Source organism: Equus quagga, chromosome 8 (genome assembly GCF_021613505.1).
Source record: "Equus quagga isolate Etosha38 chromosome 8, UCLA_HA_Equagga_1.0, whole genome shotgun sequence".
NCBI lineage: Eukaryota > Metazoa > Chordata > Mammalia > Perissodactyla > Equidae > Equus > Equus quagga.
The window spans coordinates 473,959-498,856 of record NC_060274.1 but is presented as its reverse complement, the minus strand read 5'-3'; positions in this window follow the sequence as shown (position 1 = coordinate 498,856).

Sequence of the window (24,898 nt, the reverse complement as noted above, 5' to 3'; positions counted from 1 at the left end):
GAGGATTTAAAGCAGAAATTCCTCCCCGCTGTGCCTGATCAGCTATTGATTAGGGGACGGTTGCCAACGTGAATCATCAATGCCAAATAATAGGCCTCAGCTCGGAGGACTGGATGGAGCACGTTTGTTAGAGGCGAAGTAAGCCAACCTTTTGTGGGAAACCAAAGGCTCTGGTCTCTCTTGAGGAAAAGAAATGTTAATTGAAAAATTCCTTAAATAGGTGAAGGCTCGGAGGCTGCTTTACATAAAAGGTGTGAAATCCCAATCAGAGGGCAGGAAAGAAAGGACGCTGCCGTCTAAGCGGGAGTCTTTCCCCTAATGGTGCTGATTAATTTCCCATTCACGGACGACACGGGCTGATGGAGACGAGCCCTTTCAGCAAAGGGACCGATGACAGCTGGACCTGCGCGCAAGGGGAAGTCTGAATTAATTGGCCCCTTGACAGCGAAAGTTAAAACAAAGAAACTTCCTACTGGATGCGGAGAAATAAAACCTGATGATTTACATAAATAATCAATGCGAGGCCGTCCTCTATTTTGTCAGTTAACGACCTTAGGAAAATAATCGTGTTGCTGTCATTAAAGTTCCTGAGATGATCCTTACAATCACGTTGGGGAAAGTGACTTCAGCTCCCTCAGAGCGTGTCTATAACCCACCATCCCCAGACAGGAGGTGAGTGGAGTGTAGACAGAATCCCAGCAGACTGACAGGCGGGGGCAGAGGAGCACGGGTTTGAGCAAGAAGCTCAGGAAGACGCAGAGCACTGGAGACAGAGGGGAAAGGATGCACGATCACGGGGACGCCTTCTCCAGAAACAGGAGCTCTCCACTCCTGTTCTGAGGCCCTGGCCCCACGTCCACCTCTCCTGCCATCCATGCAGGCCTGGCATGCAGATATGGGGTTCGGACAGTGCTGGATCCTGGGGCCTCCTGTTCTTCCTTCTTTCCTCTGAACCCTCACACTGTCCACACCACCGGCCGAGCTGATGGAAAGGAAACACTTCAGTCCCTTTTGTGTTGGCCAAAAAGCCAACCATCCCACCTGGTTGGTAGGACAGTCCCAGATTTCTAGAGTCACCGGGAAGACACAGGCTCAGCAGAGCGTTGGGAGGGACCTCCAGAGCAGGGATGAGTTAGCTCCCTGAAGCTGACAAGCTTCCTCAGGACCAGCAACGTGGGACCACGGGGCAGCAGGTGTGTTCTGCCGTGTCTCTAAGCCACAGGAAAAGGCCCGAAGTGGCACAAACCTGTCTGCTGCAGAGCCCAGCGTGTTTCTGTTGATCCCCAGCATGTGCACATAATCACTTCCCGTTTACTTAGTACCATGCGTGGTGACGTCAGAACAAATGACAGAATGAGATGTAACAAAGATCCAGAGAGTGGCTCTCAAAGATGAATTGATTATCGGAAACATATTTATTGAGCATTAACAGCTAAGCAAGAGGACATCTGAAGCATAGCGGCTGTGCCTCAGAAACCCACGCTCCCCACCAAAGAGTGGAGGTTTTCTTAACGAGTGACACCTGTCCTGTTGAATGAGAGGACGTGCATGTTTGGGAGTTCTAATGTAAAACTATTGCTTCTGCCTAACTAAGAAAGGACAATCTCATTGACACCAACGTGTTTCGGTTCCCCCTCCTAACCTGTGGACATTAGTAGGTGACTGGAGGTCCTGGTGGCTGCGTTTGGGTAAATGAACATTGGGCCCAATGAGACATGACAGTGAGAGGTAAATAATGGATAGGCTCAGTCAGCTGTGGAAGACGTACCTGAGAGCCCCCCAAGGTGGAGACAGCACAGGAACTCTGCAGTCTTTGTTAGAAAGAGGGGTCTCTAACGCTATTTGATGGGTCAAGGGCTGCAGGAGGTGGAGCCAGGAGCCCTGGAGCCAGAAGATGAAAGGCCTGCTCGTCTAGAGAAGAACTGGTGCAAGAGGGCTTGTTCAGCTTAAAGAGGCTCCATGCCACAAGGTAGGATTACGAGGGCCTCGTCGTACGTTCTTAAACAGAACAAAATTCAGCTGCTCACATCAGGGGGCCTGGCCCAGGGGGAGTCAGTGACGTCTCAGGGTTGCTGGCTCCTGGGTTCCATCAGTCCAGGCAGAGTTTACCAAAGAGGAGTGTGAGGGTCCGGTCCACTGAGTTGTTCTGACCCACCTGGAGAAGCGCAGTCAGCACTGGGCCTCACTCCTTATGTGGCGGGGGAACAGGTGCGGGGCAGAATCATTGTCGTGTCCTGTGAGAACAGCTCAAGCATGGAGATGGCTCTCCAGCCAGCACAGTGGTCACCTCCTGCCGAAGGAGGGAGACCTGACCTGCTCGGAGCAGCCCTTGACAGCACACACAGGCCCTGTGTGGGGAAGCGGCCAGAAGGCTGCTCTTGATTCCTGATGACTAGAGCTGCTGGTTGCCTCGTGCCGTTCCCTCGACCTGGAAGGGCCTCACTCCTCGCTGGGCCTGTCAACCTCTGTCCGCTCTGCAGGCCTCGGCTCACATGTCACCTTCTCAGGGACGTACACGGTGACCACTGCTATCCTAGGACTAGTGCTGTACGCAGCTCCTCGTGGCCACTGATGCTGACCTTCCTAGCATGAGAACACCACAATCCTGGTCCGTGAGGGAAGGCCACGTCTGTCGGGACCACGTCCCCAGAACCAACACAGTGCGTGCCTCTGATTAACACAGTGGAAGAGTGAGGTTCCAAGCTGGGAGGGACTCAGAACAGAGTTCCCATTCTGCAGGCATTATGGCAGAAGCTACGCCCCTTGATGGGACGGGGGAGGAAACTGAGGCACCAGGGCAGGTGGACCAGGGGGCCTGGAGGGTCATTCTGTTCTCATGAGCCTGCATCTACATTTCACCATGAATCCCAAACAATAAACAAGAGAGCAGAGAAGAAAGTTCTTTGTAAACTTGACAGTGTTGTGCGTCTTTCTAAAGAAGTCCAGGGACAGAGTCCTCCAGAAAGAAGAGGGGAGGGTCAAGCTGAAGATGGTGGAGCCCGTTCAGAACACAGTTTTCTTCTGAGCTGAAACGTGTTTTCTAGACCCACGAGTATGCTTTGCAACTTTGTCAGCATCGATGCCCACGGCAGCTGTGAAAACTACAACAGGAGGAGCGTGTGGTGTACGAGGCACACACAGGCCGCTGCTCCTGGGCCTCAAGGTGTAAAGAAATGGGCTGAGGCTGCAGCCGCGAAGATTTACGTGGGACCTCAGAAGGAACTACCTGACAAAAGGAAGGAGACGAAATTCCAGATACTAGAAAGAGAACTCCTTCATAAAAACATATATTTATAGTAACAAAATACACATAGAACATAAATGCCTGACCAGAATGGATTGGTTAAATAAATTTAGAACCTGTACGTGATAGAATACTCTGTAGACATTAAAAATCATGTTTAGAAGTAATTTCAAACTAACTTGATGGACAGCGCCAGGGTCTCCAAGGGGAGCAGTGGTGCTCTCGTCATGGAAGGCCTGTCCCTCTATTGGTTTGTGTAACGCGATTGCTCACCGGCCCACCTCGAAATGTCGCTAACTTCTCTGTTTTTCCTTCCAGGCCAAAGAGTTAATTTTTTGAGAAACATGATCCCTTTGACAAACTGATGAAAGAAACTGACCGTCTCCCCAGAAAAACCCACAAACACCAATATTTTGCCCATAGTTTTAAGACTGTCACAAAAGCAAGGAATCCCAAGCTGAGAAGCCCCACATGAGGGGTCCCCATGACCCTCTGTATCCCTTGTCCCATGACCGGAAATGAAGATGGAAGTAGCTGAGCCCAAGGACGTGCAGGCATCAGCGGGGTGGTGTCCGGGCTGTGCAGGCGCCCGGGCTTCCGCGTGTCCGGGCTGTGCAGGCACCCGGGCTTCCGCGTTCCCTTGCTCACTGTCAACATAACAGAAGCCCCCAAGACCCAGAGTCTGGGTCCCACAGACCCTGAGGCTCAGAAGGACAGAGCTGTTTATCCACGTGTTTCTCCAGCCCCGGAAGAATCGGGAAAGGAAGAGGTGGCTGGAATGCCGGCTTTCCTTCTGAGGATTCTCTGCTGGGTGCTCAGGTTCTTTTAATGAACGAAGAAAAGAGTAAGTACCACTCGACCTATGCCCAAGTGAGGTAGGGGCCCCTGGTGTTGTGGGATCCTGGGATGTGCCTCCAGCACAAAGCCCCAGACCAGTTAAAACAAGATAATCTGGGGCCAACCCTGTGACGTAGTGGTTAAGTCCCACATGCTCCACTTCGGTGGCCCAGGTTCCTGGGTTGGGATCTCAGGCGCAGACCTATGCCACTTGTTGGCCATGCTGTGGTGGTGACCTACATATAAAATAGAGGAAGATTGGCACAGATGTTAGTTCAGGGCCAATCTTCCTCACCAAAAAAAAAAACAAAAACAAAAAGTGAGAAGATTCTACCTGGGCTCAGAGACACAATCCAAGTGAAGCCTGTTCTCAAAATCCTCCACAGTCCTTGTCAGAGCAGAACTCAGTCACGCTTCTGGGAAGCCTCCCGTCATCACCAGGGATTAAGGATCTTAAGTGTGTTCTAGAACAGCCAGTTCACAAACAGGAAATAAAGGTGAATAATGAACATACTTTTTCATAGTCTTACTTCATAAGTAACAAAAATAAATTAAAATGTACCAAATTTGCAAAATTTTTTAAAGTATCTACATTCAGTGTTAGTCAGGAGTAGGGCATACACATCGTCATCCACCACTGGGAAATACACACGCGTTCAAATCTTTGGAGGATGATGAAGCGATGTAATCTAGGACCTTGAAAAGGTTCGTGCCATTTTAACCAGTAATTCTGCTTCCTGAAATTTATCTTAAAGAATTATGTTTATGCAACCACTTCTATACCAGGACATTCATCACAGTTTTATTTAATCATCATAATAAATAGATATGACATTAACAACCAACAAAGGAGTCATCATTAAATAAATTTCAGCACATCTCTACAATAGAATACTCTGTAGACATTATGGAATCATGTTCTTAAGAATATTTACCACTGTAGGGAAATGCTCATGGTACGTTAATGAGCTCATTAATTGCTCAGCAATGTGCCTGGTTGACAACATTCTACTGCAACTTGGAAATTGTTGGAAGAGTAAATTTTGTGTTACGTGTTTTTTTGCCACTTTTTTTTTTAAAAAAAAGAAGCTAGTTGCAAAAGTGAACAACCCCAATTTTGATGAAAATCTGTGTAAAATAAACACGGGGAGGAAGACTTGAAGGATGACGTTGCAGGTCAACAGTGGCCCCCACCACCTCCCCTCCTCTGTTCTTGCTTTCCGTCGTCTCTCTTTGTCCCAACTTGCCCCCCAGGAATGTGTGTCGCCCCACAAACAGGAGTGGTGGGAGCTGTTTTCTTCGGGTTCCTGCATCTAACCCAGTTTTCTACTCCTGGAAAATCAGCCAAAGGAAATAAAGCGAGTTCTAGAAAAAATTATTTTTAAAACAAGTTCATTCCAGCGTTATCTACAAGAGTAAAGAATTTTACCCTTTCAAATATTCAAATAAATATTAAAAAGCAGAAAATGTTTAAAAACCATCTATCAAGTCAGTGGAATATTATACAAACAAGATAATGCTTAAAGGGCAGAGAAATGCTTACATCATAATAAAAAGCAAAAAACCAAGACATAAAGTCATATATGATGTAGAATCCTTAACTATCTGAAAACAGACGATAAATAGTAACACACGGGAAAAAACTAGAAGGACATGCACCAAGATGTTTCTAGATTGCCTGCAGATGGAGAGACACACGTGGTTGTATTTTACCCCTTGCCTCTGTTTCCAGATTTTCTAGAAATGAGCAGCTATTACTTTTGAATTGGAATAAACAATGCATTTTATTTTTAAGTATAAAAATCGTGTTAGATTTCCTTCCTCAAGGAGAGACACTTTTTCTTTACATCAAAGACGTCAAAGTCTTCCCACTCGCCCCTGCTCTGCCATCGAAGATGAAGGCGGGCACTCTAGCTGGTGGCCCCCATGGTCCCCCAGCAAGATGCTGCCCCGGGGAGCAGAGCCCAGACGACCGTGTGCCCACATCCAGTCCTCTCACAGACCCACAGACTTGCCTTCACGAGGTTCCCAAATCATGGCAAGAACCACCTCTGTGCCTGGGAAATAAATATGGTTCAAAATAGGAAAGCATAAACATCGTAAGAAATCCTCCCGGCTGTGAGGACCGGAGACGTGTGACGATCCACAAAGAGTCTTTTGACTCCTTTCTGAAAGCATTTGAAACTTGTTTCACTTCTCACAAGGTGCATTAACAGGTGGCCACATGTCCTCACACAACCCAGGCACATGCACGCACAGAGAACACCCGAAGCGGGCACAGACACACCCGCATACGCGCACCCCAGACGCCCGCACCCACAGCAGACTGCGTTCTCCCTTCCCGTGCATCCACGGGGCACCTGCAGAGCCACGCTCTTGACGAAGCTGGGACGGCCTCCTAGGAAAGCCACAGAAGAGGAACGTCCATTCCGTAAAGGTCATGAGGAACTGCTCCCTTTCCCTGGTCCACCGACCTCTCAGTCAAGAATCCGCAATTTACAAGAATATCATTCTGACGCTTACGAGGACATAAATATGGAAACTGGAGGCCGCACCCTTCACGACAGCCAGCAACTAAAAGATGGCAAAACGCCCCTGAGCTCATGATAAAAGGAGGCAGCATTTGTCTGATAATGAGAACCACAGCATCTCACAAAAGGATGATAGATAACACATCGAACCAAACACACGAGGCTTTTCAGGTTCCACGTTCGGAATTGGCCAACATCAATTATTTAAACACAAATTGAATTAACAAAATATTCAGCATATGTTCTCTTTAAACTCTGCTAAATCTGATGAGACATCTAAAAGCCGACAGAGGGGTCAGCCCGCTGGAGGAGGAGCGGCCGGGAGGGGCGGGGAGGCGAGGAAAACATCCCCACGGTGGTCAGCGTGGTGCTGCGTTACAGCCTGGACTCCCAATTCCCCGAAGGAACGGATGATTAATGCTGCACCAAATGTATGCCTGTAGCTGACCCTGATCTCATCAAATCCCGTTGCCACCATCTGCTGTTTTTAATTCCTCTGCAATATTTGTATTTGCTGCCTCCCTCCGACAAAGGCGGGGGGGCGGGGAAGAAATGCCCCCCGCCTGGGGACGGCGCGCACTGGTTGGTTGGCTGAACCCCGGCCAGAAGGCATCTGTTGCTTATAGTTCTGCAGCATCTGCTACTATTTCTCACTTTCGCCGCATGCTGTGGGATACGGTTTCTCCCAAAGGTGGCCTCTGCATGCTCGCTGTCAAGCCCATCATTGTCCGCCCGCCTGTTCCCACGGCGCGGCCTCGTTACCAGGCTGCCGGCCTTTGCTGGCTGGCTGTCTGTAATCCAAGATATTGTGTGATTGGGTTCTGCCATTAACCCTTTTCCTGCGCATCAGGACATTCAATTAAGCCCGGCAGGAGAAGCAGATTGAGAGGGAGGGCCGTCTGGGAGGGAGGGAGGGGCAGCCCACTCAGAGGAGGAAGCTAGAAAGTTTACAGGGATAATAATGACAGCAACCCGCGAGCGCTGTCAAAATAGCACTTGCTTTCAGAGAAACAGAAATGCTTTCTGACAGGGCAGCTTCTCCTCACTCTCTCTCTCTTTTTTTAATCTAAACGCCATAAAAGGAAGCGCTGTTTTTGTCCTGATTCTTGATACAGCTATTAAGCCCTGTAATAAAATGTGTGTGTGAACGCTATTATTTATGTGTCTGATCTTTAAACACCTCCTGCTAATGGGACGCAGCCTAGCTGCTGATGCTCACAGCGTCCCAAGCTGTCATCTCTCCTTGTCCTTCTGTCAAACCCTGAGCACGTCAAGGGCGTCTGTTGGAAACTTGGGGGGAAGACTTTCACGCACAGAAACGTCCTTCCTCCCGGAAGCTGCTTCCAACTGTGATGTCGTCCTTCGTTGTCGCGTGGACAGGTCCTTCGTGGAGCCGGCAGAGGAGAGGGGAGGACGGCCACCTGCCCGGTCCTCAGTGGCTCCCCTCCTGAGAGTCCAGGGGAGGCCTCAGGAATTCCACCCTCGCAGGCGGCCTCACAGCTGAGCCTCGCTCGGCGGCCTCCGCTCCCTGTGCCCATGGACTAGTCTGAGCTCATGAAAGCTCTGGGGTCCAGCCTCCCTCCAGGACACCGGGCGGCATGAGAGAGGCTGTTGCGACCCCAGATGTCCCCCTCACTCCCGCGTCTGTGTGGTGGCTTTGTTTTTAGACCAAAAGGCCCCAAGGCCTCATGATCACTTTGCATACGATGTCAGAGAACAGCCCGATTGGGAAAGATAACTACTGAGCAGGAAAAGATTTTCTTAAATTAAAACGTTTTTATTGTTCCTAAGTAACACCACCCTATCAGCTCGGGAATTCTGAAATAATTCTAAATTCGTAAATCACTGGCAATTTGAAAAGAGAGGGGAACGTGTATAGAATGCCTACCGTGTACCTGGCAGTATGTGAACAAGTAATTCATTTTCTGCTCATGCCAAACCCTAGGAGGGAAGTGGTGACCCCACTTTACAGCTGAGAGACGCCTCAGAGGAAGCGGGGACTTGCCCAGCACGCGCACCGGTGACAGGCAGAGCGCGTCAGGAACCGCGTCCGGGCCAAGCTCACTCAGAGCCTTTGTTCTCCCAAACGTGGATGAAAACAAGTCCACGAAATACAGAGAAATCGCGCTCAATGGGTGATTACCAACCTGCTGTGTCTCTGACAAAGCAGCTGGATGTTTCCACACCTTCGTAGAGCCGGTGGTGGGGGGGGGGGGGGACAGAGAATAACTGCAGAAACGCAATGGGAGGGTCTGCGGGGGGTCTCCCACCTTTAAAACAGCTCATCCCTTCCCTGGGCCTTTACTGTGTCATGCTGCATGTTTCCACTTCCTGGGAGCGTTTCTCCCGTGGTTCAAGGCCAGCTCCACAGGAGCCCCTGGCCTGGCCCCCGGTGCAGGCGTGGAAGGAAGCGTGTGTGGTGGGTGTGTCTGTTTCTTCCCCGAGGGACAGTGTGGGAAACCAAATCCTACAAGTCTGGTTGTTTGCCTTACAAACCAAGGATGTGATCGTGCGTTATCGTGCTATTAATTCTAATGTGTCCCATCCCTGTTAGCAGTTCAGTGCCTTGTGGAACGAAGAGCCTGCCCAGGCTCCAACGGCTCACGCTGCTGCCTCGGGAAGGGGAGCTGCCTGTGGGCACTCCTGCCCTGTGCCTTCTGCGCCTGACCTCTTCCTTAATACAGATGCAACCACGTGTCTGCTGGACAGAAAGCAGAGAGAAAGGACTGGCTTTCAGGGCAGGTCTGAGCCAGCAGTAAAGACACCGTTTCGGGTGCCGAGGCCTCTGTCCGGTTGGGGGAGCGTGTGTGTGAGTCTTCCCCCTCGGCATTTTAGAATCCTTGCCGCCCCAGGGCAGTGAGCCAGCCATGCGTGCGACTTAACGAGAATCCGTGTCGTGACCATTCTACAGTCTCGCCTCGCGCACTGGGTGATCCTTTGGTCAGCTGCCCCTTCTCCCACGGGGAGAGAGAGCAGGGGACCCCACTGTGGCGCTCAGAGCCGATGGAACCTGCCGCGCTGAGCTGCCGTGCTCTGCTCCTGAGATGGGAGCTGCGACCTGTAGGCTTTTCCAGAGGGAGCTCGTGTCAGCCCCGCAGGAAGACACCACAGAGGAGCGGGGTCCTGAGGGTCACACAGATGATTCCAGCAGCAGGTCCAGGAGTCACCCCAGCAGTTACCCCACCAGCTGTCGAAGACTGGAACTTGCACTCTGCGCCCAGCGCTGGGCAATGGCTGCACACAAATCCCCAGTGCCGTCCTTCCACCTGTGACTGAGACCACGTGCTCTGCCCCACTCTCGGGGTTGCTGGGAAGACCCACAGAGCAATAATGGGATGGTCCTTTTAAACTGTAAACCACTCTGCAGTTTTAAGCAGAAACATCAAAGGAGAGCAATCTTAGAGCTGTAGGTCCCCCTCTGGTCCCGGAGCGTGACCCACTCCTGGCACATGGCTTCCTTCCGTATCTACAGGGTGAGTCAACGAGATGAGGGAGCATCGAGTCCACACCCCGCCCCCACAGAGAGAAAACTCGGAGGAAGTGAAGGGAAGGCAGGGAGCCAGGCGTCTGTGAGCGTCTCAGGCGCTGGTGTTCCAGGCCTCCCGCACGCTCCCAGCCCTGCGAGCTGCATGCCGGCCCTGCTGGAGACAGCTGGGCGTCTTAAAACATGCGCTAATGAGGGCAAGGGCCTGGATCCCACAGAGAGGAAAGCTGTTCCCAGGAGCCACAGCCACGCGCAACCGGCAGCATCACACAGAGGGGGCTCTCGCAGGACCTGAGCAGCACAACGTCCACACGGCCCGAGAGCAGTCCGCCATGTTTCCTGTGGGCTATGAGCCCTCCTTGACCTGACGTGATGCCCTTGGGAGCAGGACCTGTGGCTGCATCACCAGCAGGTGAAGCAGTGCTGTGCGGAGTCAATCCCGCGAGCAGGCCTCCACTCTCCCCAGGGCGCACAGCAGCCCTCACTGAGCACAGGGCCAGGTCCCTCGGGTCTAGATGGGCAGGAATAGGGGAACCAGTGCCAGGGTGTGGCTGGCAGGTCGTTGCTTTGGTGACCTTGGGGTGACGGTACCTGCTGGGTCTTCACTCCCTCAGCGCCACTCCAGGCTCGGCAGGAACCGACGTCCAGAGACACAGAGAAAGACGGAGGGGCGTCTGTCTGTGAGAGTCCATGAACTTAAACCCAGAGCAAAGGACGAGCTGGAGTCCTGTTTCCTGTGGATAACCACACTCAGGGGCACGGCTGCCCCAGGGAGACGAAGAACAAGGTCCCACTGCGAGTCCGTGAAGTAGAGGTGACCTCGGGTAGCGGCAGAGACGACCACAGGGAGGCAGAGCCAGAGGGGAGGCCTGGCTTCCCTCCTGTCACACCTCGCACGCCTTGCCCTGCCCTGGCCCTGAGGCCCTGCCGGGGTCTCACCTGGAGCCTGGGGTCTCACCTGGAGCTGGGGTCTCACCTGGAGCCAGGAGACTCACCTGGAGCTGGAGTCTCACCTGGAGCCTGGTGACCTCAGCTCCACTGGGGCTTCCAATTCTCTGGCAGCTTTCTCAGCTCCCGAGACCCCTCACATACTCCCGCAACCCACCCTCCTCAAAGCTGGACTCAGGTCCTCCCCCACGCCACGGCCCCTCCCGCCGCTTTGTCATTCCTTCTCGTCTTTAATTGCACAGGTGTTCTTCTCCCTTCTCCATGGCCCCCAGAACGGGAGGGGAGGGGGTCTGGACAGGGAGATGGAGGGGGGTGAGGCAAAAGGGGTCAGGGAGGGTCTCTGAATGACTACTGGTGCTGACTCCACCATCCTGCCCTGCTCAGGCCACGAGCCATCCCCAAATCAGGCCAGCACAGGTGACCACAGCACCGAGACAGGGGTCGGCCTCAGGTCTCTCTGCTTCTCTTGTGGTCCATCCAGGTGAGATGGGGCACAGGGGCTGAGGGCACTGGAGCTGGGGGTGTGGGTGCTGGGGTCACCGGGCCTGGGGGCACAGGCGGGGCCATGGGCTCCAAGCCAGGAGGTAGGGAGATGCCCAGAGCTGACAGGATGGACTTAACCCACCTTTTGCTGCCATGGTGGGGCTGCTCCTTGTCCCGAGAGTGGGAGATCCGAGCCCTTGGCCCCACACTCAGGCCCTGCATGGGCCCTGCTCTCCCTTCCCGCTTTCTCCTGGACGTTCAACTGCCATGGCGGGACCCTGGGTGGGAAGTCGACCCTCCAGGACCCTTTAGTCCTCGGTTCTCAGGAGATACAGACCAAAACCCCAAACCCAAGCAAACCTTGGCCTCGGACTCGAGCTTTGTTTCTCTCCTGAAAGACAGAATCTTATGTTAAAATTGGGCATGATTCAATAACAGGTGTTATCAGGGGCTCTTGAAGAGGCAGCCGGGTGGGGAAACTGAGGCAGGGCCAGGCTGTCACACTCTCGTGTGCCATGGAGAACGTGCTGCTCGCGGACGTCCACACAGAATGAGGGGTGGCTCTACTGACGTGGGTGTGGAGCGTGGGGTTGCCTGTGATGGGTTTACTAGGGAGGCTCACACAACCGTCGGAGTCTTGCTCTGGCTGAGGCGAAGCTCACCTGACTCCTGCAGGAGGAATCGCCGGGGCCCTGGGAGGGGACGCGGCCCAGGAGGATGCCGCCTGTGTCAGGCAGACGGGGTCTCGCCTGACCTGAAAACCAGCCACTCCACGGCCAGGTCTGTGGCACCGCAGACACTTTCCATTTTCCTTGAGGGTTGTTAGAATTTATCCGAAGAAAAATAACTTTTATTGACAACTTTTTACAAGTTCCTGTTGGGCACACTTGGCTTTAAAAAAAATAGCCGAGGAGTCATAACTCCACGGCTCAGAGATCAGTCGCCAGGACACTAGGGCCCGTGAGGCAGCATGCAGGGGGCAGGAAGGCCACGTGGTCTGAGCCGTGACAGGCCCGTGATGCTGGGCAGGGCCGGGGTCCATCTGACGTGTGGTGTGAGTCAGGGTCAACTTTAGGATTTACTTCATGCTCTTTCTAGAAACGACCTAATTCAACCCCAATGTATTCTAAGGGCTGTGAAAGGGAATTGTTTTATAAAGCCAATGTTGAAAAGGAGAAACTGAGGCACAGAGAGAGAGAGTAAGTTTCTGAGGACCATGTGGAGTGTCACTGAACTGAGTTTGGAGGAAGACATTTGGTTTCCACGAGACCCTGGTGGTTTCATTTCTACACATGCTTCTTTTCTAATTAAAAAGCCACACGGTTGAGGCTAACCAGGTGGTATAGTGGTTATGTTCACACGCTCCACTTTAGTGGCCCGAGGTTCACAGGTTCAGATCCTGGGTACGGACTTAGCACTGCTCATCAAGCCATGCTGTGGCCACGTCCCACATACAAAATAGAGGAAGATTGGCACAGATGTTAGCTCAGGGACCATCTTCCTCACAAAAAAAAAAGTTGCATGGCCTTCCACGACAGTGAGACCTGTGCTCTGACTTTCCCTGAGAAGACGGGGCATGTCTCCCAACAAACAGCTGTCCAGACCTCCCATAAATGGACTCCACAGGGAGAAAACTCTAAGATAGAAAAGGAAAAGGCTCACTGTCAAGTTTCAGAGCCTCCAGCGCTGACATTCATCATGAGCCAAACGCAGCACCTCAGGCAGGAGAGCAGATGTGGGTCCCCGTCCAGGAGGAGCCTGCACTCCGCTCCTCCCTCGGGCAGGAGAGCAGACATGGGTCCTTGTCCAGGAGAAGGAAGATCTTGATAACTGACTCTCGTCAATGACCGCTTTTTGATTTCAAGTAAAATTACAACATTGCTGAACCCAGAGAGTCTTATGCTACAATCGTGACAGCTTGTTCCTGGCGAGCACCCATGGGACCTGAAGGTCCAGACTCTGTTTTTATCCTTCCCTTGGCTCCCTGCACCTGGCCCTGCAGGATTCGATCCCTTAGAGGGACTTCTCTCATTTGGAAAATGGGGTAACGATGGGATGGAACTAAGGTATGTGAATGCTTGTCTGGGGTAGAACATGAAAATACTGCGTGTCTGATCTCCCGCCCTCTCCAGGCCCGTGTTACAGTGGCCCTGTGTGCAAGAGAGGAGAATGCCCGTCTTACGACAGGTGGGGGTCCCACCTCCATCCCCACAGGCAGGGACAGGCTCCTCTGCGCCCCGAGCATTCCACAGGGTTGCCACACTCTCCATTTCAGCCACACCCAAGAGAACCCAAGAAATCCTGTGTCTGGTCCCTGCCAGGAGCACTCGCCAGGTGACCCTTATGGGCAGAGCAGGGTGTGAGCGCCAGGCAAACCTTGTAAGGGACTCATGCTCCTGGGAGCCAGGGGCGGTCTGTAGGCCCCGAAGAACCAGGCAATGCCAGGTCCTTATCACTCTTCCCCAGAGCAGCACTGACAGGTTCTCGCAGTGCTGTTTGGGAAGCGCTGGCTGCAGTCACAGTGTTTCACTGATCATGCGTGTCAGAGCGATCTGTAACTGTAAAGTTCCCTCTAAACTGTGAAGTCCCCTGTAACTGTGACGTCCTCTGCAAGCACACAGTGCTACTTGTTACTGTTTAATCTCCTGGTGGCTGCCGCGTGTCAGCTTGAAGCTCAGAGGCCGTGACAGATGTCAGCTGTTCTGGTGACTGGATGAGGGGGCCCCTTTCTGAAGGAGTTACCGTCGTGCCTCCGGATATCAGCCATGTCAATGGCCATCACAGTCGGCCAGGTGAGAAAGGGCGGCCACCTGGGAGAGGGATGCCCCGGAGCCCTGGGAGGAGAGCGGGAGGCCCAGACTGCCAGCACTCATTCCCTCTGCCTCGGAGCCCGACTCTAGTGCTTGTCCGACGCCCCCATCATCTCAGGGCGGCCTTTGCCCTGCGCAAGCCAGTCACACAAACAGCAGGCTTAAAGATCTGACCCTGGGGCCCTGGAGAGCAACTCATCTCCCGGAGCCGAATTTCACTGACGGGGTGGGTGTGTTTGCTGTGGGGAAGGCCAGGAGAAGGAGGAGCAGCCCCCTGGGCACTGAGCACTCTTGCTGAGCATCAGTCCATCCTCTCTTGTAATCCTCGTGGTTCTTTCTTGCCGGTATTTGACCCCTGTCTCGGATAAGGAAAGCGGAGTCAAGTTCACACCTCTCGGAGTCAGAGCCCCACCCTGCCCTCCAGGGGATCAAGCAGTGGATCAGACAAGCACATTCTTAAAATGGTCCTTCTCCAGCCTTCGTGGAACACAGCAATCTTGGCATCTTAATCATCCACCAGCCCATCGCTCGGGTTTAGCGTGTGCATCAGAATTCCCACTGGAAGCACCGCCTGACCCTGAACTGACTCATCTGAAGCCTGGATTTGCAGGCTCGTGTCCATCCGCGGCCCATAACAAGGCCGGGCTGCAACAAGAAAAGCTTTGGATAAAAGGAAAGAAGCCTGGCTTGGCAATTTTGTCGATAGTCAATTCAGGGCAACAATTCACCCAGAAGTCCAGAGTACCCTTGCCTCGGACTGTTCCCAAAGACGGCCGGTGGACCAAAGGATGTTTGCAAAGTCAGACCAGCTGGTGGTTACAAGGACCCCCGGGTCTCCCTCACTCTGTTTTCCTGTGATTCTGTAGTTACGAGGCGTATTAATGAATGTCGATTCTCTTGGTATTAAGGTCTTCGCTCAGCCCCGAAACCCTGTTACAAATCCAGAGGAAGTGGCCTTTCCAGGGACACTCCACACACCCTTCAAACTCTGAAGCACGTGGAGCCGTGCCAGCCTTGCCTCGGACCCCAGAGCTTGTGACATCTAGCTGAGACTCAGCATCCGTCCCTCCAGCCAGGAATGAACGCTGACACATCTCAGACGACCTGGGCACAGACTGTGCCCGCTCCCTCGCCTCTGGACCTCGGCTCCACAGGTGCTGCTCCAAGGAAACTCGGTGGAAACAGGAAGCCCATCGTGTCATGTCGCATGAGGAGGTCCCGGGGCCCTCACACAGAAACAGAAACAAGTCAGACTACCCTAAAATCCACCAGGATGCAAACATTGTTTCTCGAAGTTGACACCGCCGTCCACAGAGATGGCGTTATCCGCTCCTACGTCCCATTCCCATCGAAGGTCATGAGGGACTGAGGAAGGTCGAGGTCAAACCTACGGGTGGGTGGCCTTGTGAACACAATTAGGAACCAGGGATTCAGGCTTTCTGCGTGACCCTAAAACGTTGCTCTGCCCTCCGTTACCTGAGCCCAAAGCTAGGATTTCAATTCTTTGCCGAGTGTACTCTTTGTGAAACTTCCAGATTCGAATTTCCAAGAGAATCAAAGTCCCATCCCCCTCTCTGTACTGCTCTGAATTCTTACGTAAGGAAACCGCACGAGCATGACACTGTGTTAGCGTCGGCTCCAAACCTCCCCCGAGACCCCAGGTCTCCAGCCACGAGCGCCGTGAGCGAGCGAGTTGACAGCTCTGTGATCATCCTTAAGGAGGCACGGGGACCAGTAGCTCATCTGTGATAGAAGACAGACACACGACAACATTCAGTGGAGGAGCCTGAATAATGCTTGTTGGGAGCAAAGCAAAGGTTCAAAACAGCATGACAACACCTGCCCTGTGGAGACGTGGCAGGCAGGGTCGGGGGGAGGGTGGTGGGGACAGGGCAGGTTCACAAAGTCACTTGTTGTTTTGTTGTGCATGACAGAGGTCGGTCGTGAATCCTATAAACCTGATACAGAAAAAACCAGATGCCAATACTGATTCAGTACTTTCCGTCTTCCAAATTCATTGACCACAGATTCAATAAGCACCTAATATGTGCCAGGAACTGTACTGAAGTGGAAGAAAGAGATGAAAAGACACGTCAACCCTGGAGGAGTTTGTCGACTAGAGAGGAGACAGACCTGTCATCCCAAATTACTATTATGTGAGTGTTCAGTGTTCTGATGTCCCATGGCAATGGCCACACAGAGGAGTAATGTCCAGGAGGCTGAGGTGGGCAGGGAAGGCTTCCTGGAGGAAGTGACTGTGTGCTGGGACTTGAAGGATGAATAGGAGTTTTCCATGAGGAGCATAGTATGTTCGGAACATGTTTAGAACAGTATCACTGTGGATACAGTGAGAGGAGGGGATGGTGGTGAGGTGAGTCTGGACGGGAGCAGGTCCTCACAGCCCAGACCGGGTGAGCATGGTTTTATCCCGTGGCCAAGACATCACTAAAGAATCTGAGAAGGAGACGGTCTGCCCAGCGTGTCAGGTTGACTTTTCCATGTGTATTTCCCATCCCAAGAGCAAAGTCGTAGTGTGACAGTTCTGAGGCAAATTGGATGTGTGCAAGTGCTTCAGAGGTACCGGTGTGCGTGTAACAAGTATTCCAGGTGTAATGCACTGTATTTAAGGACACTCTTCAAACCACACTAATTTTCTTAGCGTTTTCTCTGTTAATGTGTTCTACTATACCTAAAGTAGTAAGCTGCATTTCTTTGAAAATAATTTATGTCAAGATTTTTAGCTCTTTACTAATTTGCCATGGCCTTCCCCCAACTGAACAGAAGCACTGAGATTTGGCTAAACTCACCATTTCCGACAGACCCTGGACGCGCCTGTGGAGCAGGATTGCCCGACGGCAGACCGGAGCCTGTGTGTCAGGGCGGTGCTGGAAGATGCCGCGTCCAGACAGGCTGTGAGAACCCGCGCCCTTCTCCTGGGAGCTCCCCATGGAAGAGACCCGGTCGTAGGGGGGCAGCTCGGCCCTCTGTCCCTCTCCCGCCGTCCTGGGACCAGGGCTGTGTGTCAGGGTCCAGAGCCTCTGTCTGGTCTGCAGACAGCCTTCCCTGAGCACAGACAGGCAGGTCCCTGTGCCGGACCCTGCCTCTTTCCACAAAGGCGAGAACTGTCCTTGAAATTCCATCAGAAGAAGCCACATCTAGACACGCTGCAATAAGAACAGTCGTGCTATTCTAGAACCATGCATTTACGTGGCATAGCACGAGGGCCTTACCACGCTGCTTCGTCCCATAGAGGTCAACCAACCCGTCAACATCCATTAAGCACCAACTGCATACCAGCATTGTAGTGAAAGCTGGAGATTAAACGTGAAAAATAAAATTAAACAAGCCCCCTCACCAAGGAATGATCAGCTCACAGAAGCAACTCCAGGGCTGGGCGTCCGCGTCCTGCTTGATGGGAGGGGTGGGACCGTGTGAGACCCAGCACGTGCCCTCCTGCCTGAGCGCACAGGAAGCTGCAGGCCGTGGGCTTGCCCCGCTGTGGATCAGCCATCACCAGCACCTCGAAGAGCAGTGAAGGCCTAGAGTCTCCTGGTGGGTTTGGACCGCGAGGCTGAGCCTCTGGGAAATGCTTCGTGGAGCACAGACCGCCGGCCTCAGAGCCAGAACCCGGGGGGAGCGTGCTACAAATACAAGGCGTGAGGAGAGAGCAGGGCAGGAAGGCTGAGGAACAGGCAGGTGGGGTGACGCTTGGACACTCTGGGCTGTGAGCCAAGTGGCTTTGAGAGTAGATGGGCGGCTCGGGGGGTCATCCAGACCAGGAGGGCAGAGCTGGGGGCTGCCCCCCCCGCCCCAGGAAGCTCCTCACCTGCTCAGAACTCAGCTGGGCTGGGAGGTCTGAACCTCCACCTGAAGGTCGGGGCTGAGCTCCACCCGAGCCCCGGTTCCACCAACAGCAGAGACGGTGCTCACAGGAGCCGCAGCTCCCACGGCTCAGGGTTCTGATTGGTGCTTCTTTCTCATTTTTCAGTTCTCTATCTCTCTGTCTCTGTTTGTCTCTCTGTCTCTCTCTCTCTCCAACTCTGTTTCTCTGTCTCTCTCTCCCTCTCTGCATTTCTCTCTGTCTCTCTCTGTCCCTGTCTCTGTCTCTATCTGTCTCTGTCTGTCTCCGTCTCTCTGTCTCTCTTTCTCTGTCTCTCTGTCACTCTCTTTCTCTCTATGTCTCTGTCTCTCTCTGTTTGTCTCTCTCTGTCTCTCTGTCTTTGTCTCTCTGTCTCTCTCTCTGTTTCTCTCTGTCTCTCTGTTTCTGTCTCCCTCTGTATCTCTCCCTCTGTCTCTGTCTCTCCTCGTATTCTGGAACAGGAAACACACTGCTAGCCCTGAGACTGAGGTGCTGTCATCACTCATCAGCCTCATGTCTCAGGCGCATCAGCCTCTGGGTCCCAATTTTCTTGCCTGTAACATCCTACCTTCCGTCTAGGTCTGTCGTGAGGATTGAACGCAATGGCATAAAGTGCTTTGCTCCATACATGTGACATCCATAATAATAATTATTGTTCAGTACCTCTCTTCAAAAGCTGCTCTTTACAGAACGGGGTAAGAACGGAAGTTTCCCAAAACCCTGGGAGTGGTGCCCTCAGAAGAGACGGGCTCCCCGAGCTCCGGGATCAAAGGACGGGTACGAGACACGCTCGGGTTAGTAAAGGCGGCTCCCGAGAGGCCGGCTCCCCGCGCTCTTGAGCAGCCCGCGTGGCACAGCTGCATTTCTCCTTCAGAGCCTCTCAATTATTTGCCAGAAATGAGTTCTGACCACAGCCAGCACTTCCAGTCTGCAAAACGTCCCTTAAAAGAAACAGACTCGTGATGTGGGAAAGTCGCTCCCTAGAAATAGCTCGGCTGCTTCAGAGAGAAGAAACTTTTGAAGCTCAAGTTAAGCCTGGGTCAGTGGCAGATGCCTAAAATATCTCACCTTGTGTTGCTATAAATCAGATCCCTCCGAGGCCTTTCGAGAGCCGTGCCCGACGCTCTGTCATCTGTCACGCTTCCCACACCCACTCGAACCCTCCCCTTGGCCCTTGAGGGTCAGCGTCAGGCTCTGTGTTCTGGACCATCTTTTCATGAAATGCAGCTTCACAGACGCCCCCAGAGTAGCGGCCAGATTTAGCAGATAAAAATGCAGGACATCCAATTAAATTTCAATTTAAGATAAAAAACGAATTTTTTCTAGCATAAGTTTGTCCCAAGCAATATTTGGGACACACTTATAGTAAAAAATTATTTGTGGCTTATCTGAAATTCAAGTTTAGCTGAGCATCCTGTTTTTATCTGGCAACCCTGCCCTGGAGGCCTTTATAAATAGATTCTCGTGGGCCCAGAGGCGGGGGTGGATATGCAGATCTCAGAGGGCCCCTGGGTCCCCACCATGCTGTGATTCACTTACCTTTAGCAAAAATTAACTCTGCACAGTTTATGCACAGAGAATGGCATAGCTCGTGCCAAAATGTTTATTGTCTAAGCTGGAATGACACCAGCCAAAGCAACAATCCAGGAAGTGGACGGTCCCGAGGACTGAGTGCAATGTGGAGCGGCCTGTTAAACATGCCCCACTGGAGTGACAGTTGGTGGGAGCCATTGACAAGGGCCAGCTTGCTTTAATGACATCTGACTGACCAAAGGCCACGTGCACTGCACTTTCCAAATAAGGAGTCTTGTCACAGGACTTGAGGAGGCCACTTCCAGGAGTGCTTGAGACAGCCCCTGCTCTGTATGTGTCCTGAAACCACAGGGCACAGGGTCCTGCCTCATGTGAAAGCATTTGGAGCACTGAGTCGGGCTTCTCACTCTAGAACCCTTTCCTCGGTGGGCCCAGTGGGCGCCCGGCTGCCTGACAGCTTCCCCCCAAACACAGAGAGACACAGCTTGCCGTCAGGCTGAATTGTCCCCACCGCACGGCGTCCCAGCCTCCCGGCCAGCACCTGTGCTCCAAGTCCAGAGTCGGCCTCCACTCACTCCCACTTCTGTGGGGGGGGGGGGGGGGGGCGGCAGTAAGGGGGGCAGAGGGGGCACGGGGGGGTGTCCCCGGCTTTGTGCCCTGGGTCATACCGGGCAATCAAACGCCATCGGGAATGTGCTTTTGTGGGTTTAGTGCTTCCCGGGGCTACCATGCCATAAAGAGCTCCAGGCCCGCCTCTGCAGGAGGCACTTTAAGTGGGAGGTGGAAGTCTCCAGAACTCATCACATCCGCTGAGGAACACAGGAGACCTTATTCCCACACGAGGCGCACGCGTCGTTAGAAAGGCTTTGTGCCAGCGACACGGACGAGGAGACTCTACGAAGAGGAGCATTTGTGCAGGACGGAAGAGGAGACTGACTTCGTGAGGAATGTGCCTCACAAGGACCCAGCGCCCTGTCAACACGTGGCTTCACTCGCGTTTATAGGACCCTCTCGGGTTGACGTTGTAGTCGGAAAACATCTCTGTTTCCAGCAGCAGACTGGGCTCCACCAGGTTTGGAGACTGAAGGAACAATACACCAGAATGGATTCTCCCTTCGTTACTGATGGGCAGGAGGGGCTGTGGGAGGCCGACCGCAGCGCCAGGAAGCCGCTCTGAGTCACGGCTCAGCCTTTCACTTTCACAATCGCACTTCAGGACACCTTCTCTGGAATAATTGGGGGAAGAAGGTAATTTAAACAGAGAAAGATCGCCATTTCCTGAATTCCACGCCGATGGGTCATGCAGCCCTTCCCTTCAACGGCTTCCACACGAATAACACACCTGAGTCTGTCTGGTGGTGGGGTTTTGTCAGAGTTCACTGCCGGGTAGCTGCTTTGTGTGCTGTCTCTCAGTTGAAGATGCGTTTTGTCCGTGTCAGGTTGTGTCGGTCTAACTAGTCCCCTGGCGCCTGCTAGGACTGGTGGGTGAGGAGTGGAGTGGGGAGCGCTTGCCGCCCAGACCAAAGGTGCCTGAATTAGGTGCCTTGTTAAGATGCGGATTCAGACTTGATGGGAACAAGCTGCCAGGTGGTGCTGGTGTTGTGAAAGTGTCCTCTGAAGCTCCTCCATTGCCCCTTCTCAATAAACTGAGTGGAGTGACAGCACCTATTCCCTGGCTGTGTCTCCTGCGTGATATCTTCTGGCTGGCAGGAAGATTGATGCAATATAATCTTTTGTATGCTTTGGACGTGTTGGAAGAAAGACGAAATGTGAGTTATGATTGTGAAATCTATTACATTCTAGAATTATTAGTCCCATTCGCTAAGATTCTGGCACCTCAAGGACACAGCACCCCAGGGACACTGGATTCAAAGAAGAGAAACCTTAGCAGTAAGAGTCACACTCCTTTCTTTTTTTTTTTTTAATTGAGTTAATGATAGGTTACAATCTTGTGAAATTTCAGTTGTACATTAATGTTTGTCAGCCACGTTGTGGGTGCACCACTTCACCCTTTGTGCCCAACCCCCACCCCACCTTTCCCCTGGTATCCACTAAACTGTTCTTAGTCCATAATTTTAAATTCCTCATATGAGTGGAGTCATACACATATTATCCTTCTCTCGCTGGCTTATTTCACTTAACATAATTCCCTCAAGGTCCATCCATGTTATTGCAAATGGAATGATTTTGTTCTGTTTTGCAGCTGAGTAGTATTCCATTGTATATATGTACCACATCTTCTTTATCCATTCGTCTGTTGATGGGCACTTAGGTTGCTTCCACGTCTTGGCTATTGTAAATAATGCTGCAATAAACATTGGGGTGCACAGGACTTTTGGGATTGCTGACTTCAGGCTCTTTGGGTAGATACCCAGTAGTGGGATGGCTGGATCGTATGGTAGATCCATTTTTAATTTTTTGAGGAATCTCCATACTGTTTTCCATAGTGGCTGCGCCAGTTTGCATTCCCACCAGCAGTGTATGAGGGTTCCTTTTTCTCCACAACCTCTCCAACATTTGATACTATTAGTTTTAGATATTTTTGTCATTCTAATGGGGGTAAGGTGATATCTTAGTGTAGTTTTGTTTTGCATTTCCCTGATGATCAGCGATGATGAGCATCTTTTCATGGAGTCACACTCCTTTCTTAATCCTCGAAACTTTCTTTCTGCTCCTCGTCTTCCTCTCTCTCTCCTCCCTTTATTTCTTCCATCTCTTGTTATTCTCTTTGTGTAAAAATGTGTGCAAGTTGTTCCCACACCCTTCAGCAGGTCCCTCCCTAGTGCCACGATCTTCTCTTTGAAGTTACCTTTACACATGACAATCACGTTAGCTGCAAACGACAGACCGTGACATGATTGGTGGGGACTTCGTCCAGCTGGAAGCAGAGGTCCAGCCCCATGCAGTCAGCTGCTCCCGTCCATCCCGGTGTCCGGGGCACAGCTGGGCTTCAGCGGGCCCCAGTGAGCACAAGCCAGGAGGGCTGGTTCACCACAACGTGGCAAAAATAAAACCTCATGCCAAGAAGTGACCAAATCAAAATAGAATTTCTTTTTTTGGTTCACTGCCGCAACACAAAGACCTGTCTTCAGAATCGGCTGAGACAAGTGCTCGGAAGAACCCGAGATTCCACCCTCAGGTAGCCCCTGAGACAGGAGAGGACAAGAGGCGGCCCAACAGCCCGCGCTGTGTTGGCTGGCGTAGACCCGCTCCACCTCCCACAGGCACCTGCTCTGAACACGCAGCATGGTCACTAGGGCTCACACGCATGCATCAATGCACAAGTGTCTGCGTGAGGACCAGCCCCCAGTGCTAACTACTACAGGAAATTCTGAGATGGCATGTGGTCCCGCCCTGGAAGAACTTAGCGTCTGGTTGGGCACAAACATGAACACTCACCTTGCCACTCACTAACTAATGCCAACTTACTACTTGGAACAGACAGTAAGTCCTGAAAGATTTTAGTCCAAACAGAAAGGATTTCTGCTGGGTGTCAGCAAGCTTTCCTGTAAGCTTATTTACTGCTTGGGATTGTTCTGAGTCTTGAAAAATACATAAAATTTGATTCAGTAGAGAATTCTTTTTTCTGGGTGGAAGAAATGAAATTGCTGAGAATTAATATTGTGTGCTTCCACCAAGCACTTTACATGTGTTTATTTCATGTAACCTTCACAGCAACGCTATAAAGGAAGAACCATCATCCCCTTCTTCAGATGAGGAAACTGAGGCTCAGAGAATTTCAATAACGTTGTGGAGGCGATTGAGCAAATCAAGACACTCAGAACATAGGTCTGCCTCTCGCTCCACGTGGGCCATCAGCGCACATGCCAGCCTGGCCTTTCTGCCACCACTGTCATTAAATACCTGGGTTTTTGTGGGTCCAGCTCCAAGACCTAAGAGAAATAAAACACTTCAACTGCTGAGGGCCAGGCCCTGCATGAATATCACAAAACTGAAGAGGTTTCCTGCCCCCCAGGCACCTGACACTGCTGTGGAAAACTGGCCACCACCCAAGGGAAATGATCCATAATTCCATCCCGTCTCATCATTAGTGGCTTGCTCGGTTAGCCACTGGTGAAAAGACAGGAAAATCTTAGGGAAACGAGCCATTTCTTGTGCCCTAAGCCCTGTAGCCATTATTGACTTTATAAGCAAATCATCAGCTTCATAAAAGTGTTGAAAGTGTATTGTATTTTTCAGATAGACGATTATTGTTGAAAATCTTTTAATTACAGAAAAATCACAAAGAAGAAAATAAATCCCTACGCAACTTGTCTGAACCACACAGAGTCCATACTTGGCCAAGAGCCTTGCACCAACCATCATCTTTGAAGCTTCGGGTAAAAGATAATGAAACGCCAGCGGGGTAGGCCCAATAGCCGGTAAAAAGAGTGTAGCGACAGATCAGAGCGATCTGGGCGCTAGGGTTCACGAGCTACGTCACTTTGGAAGAGATATTTCACCTCGAGGAGCTTCAGGTTCCTCGAGCCTAGAATGAAAATGCCAATCTCTTAAACTCTTGGGAGGCATACAGAGTGGCATACGACACATACAGAGTGCCAAGCTCAGCACCTGGCGCAAAGGTGGCTCTTGGTCATTGGCATTGTCTTCCGTTGATCCACCTTTCTCAACGCTTTGGGGACAGAAAGATTATTTGGTGAATTTCCACCAGTTCCCCCAAAGCTCTGAGTCCTAACATGACTTTGTAAAAGTAAGTGAATTCCTGGGCCCCTGAGGTACACCTTCCTCACCACTCTGGGGCCTTAGGGGGCAGGATAGAAGAGAAGAACAAAGTCTGTCTCCATGCTCTCAACCACCCAGGGAGCTCTGACACGTCACCAGCGCTTGCTGCCGCACCCTTGAGTAAAGTCAGGTGAAGGATGGCACAGGATTCCAACTGCCCGAGTCCGTCATCTAAGAATCAGGGCGTTGTCATGGGAACCCCATACCGTCAAATAATCACCCAACTCGCACAGATTAGCGAAAACAGTGGCATTACTTTGGGCTGGAATTATATCAAGTCAGATTGGTACACTGCTCATGCAACACTCAACAGGTGCTCTCCTTGACAACTAAATACGTCTTTGATCAACAAAATGGTAAAACGTATGAAAGTAAAAATGAACACAGGCTCTCTAGGGAAAATAACAAAAGGGTCTTTGATGATGA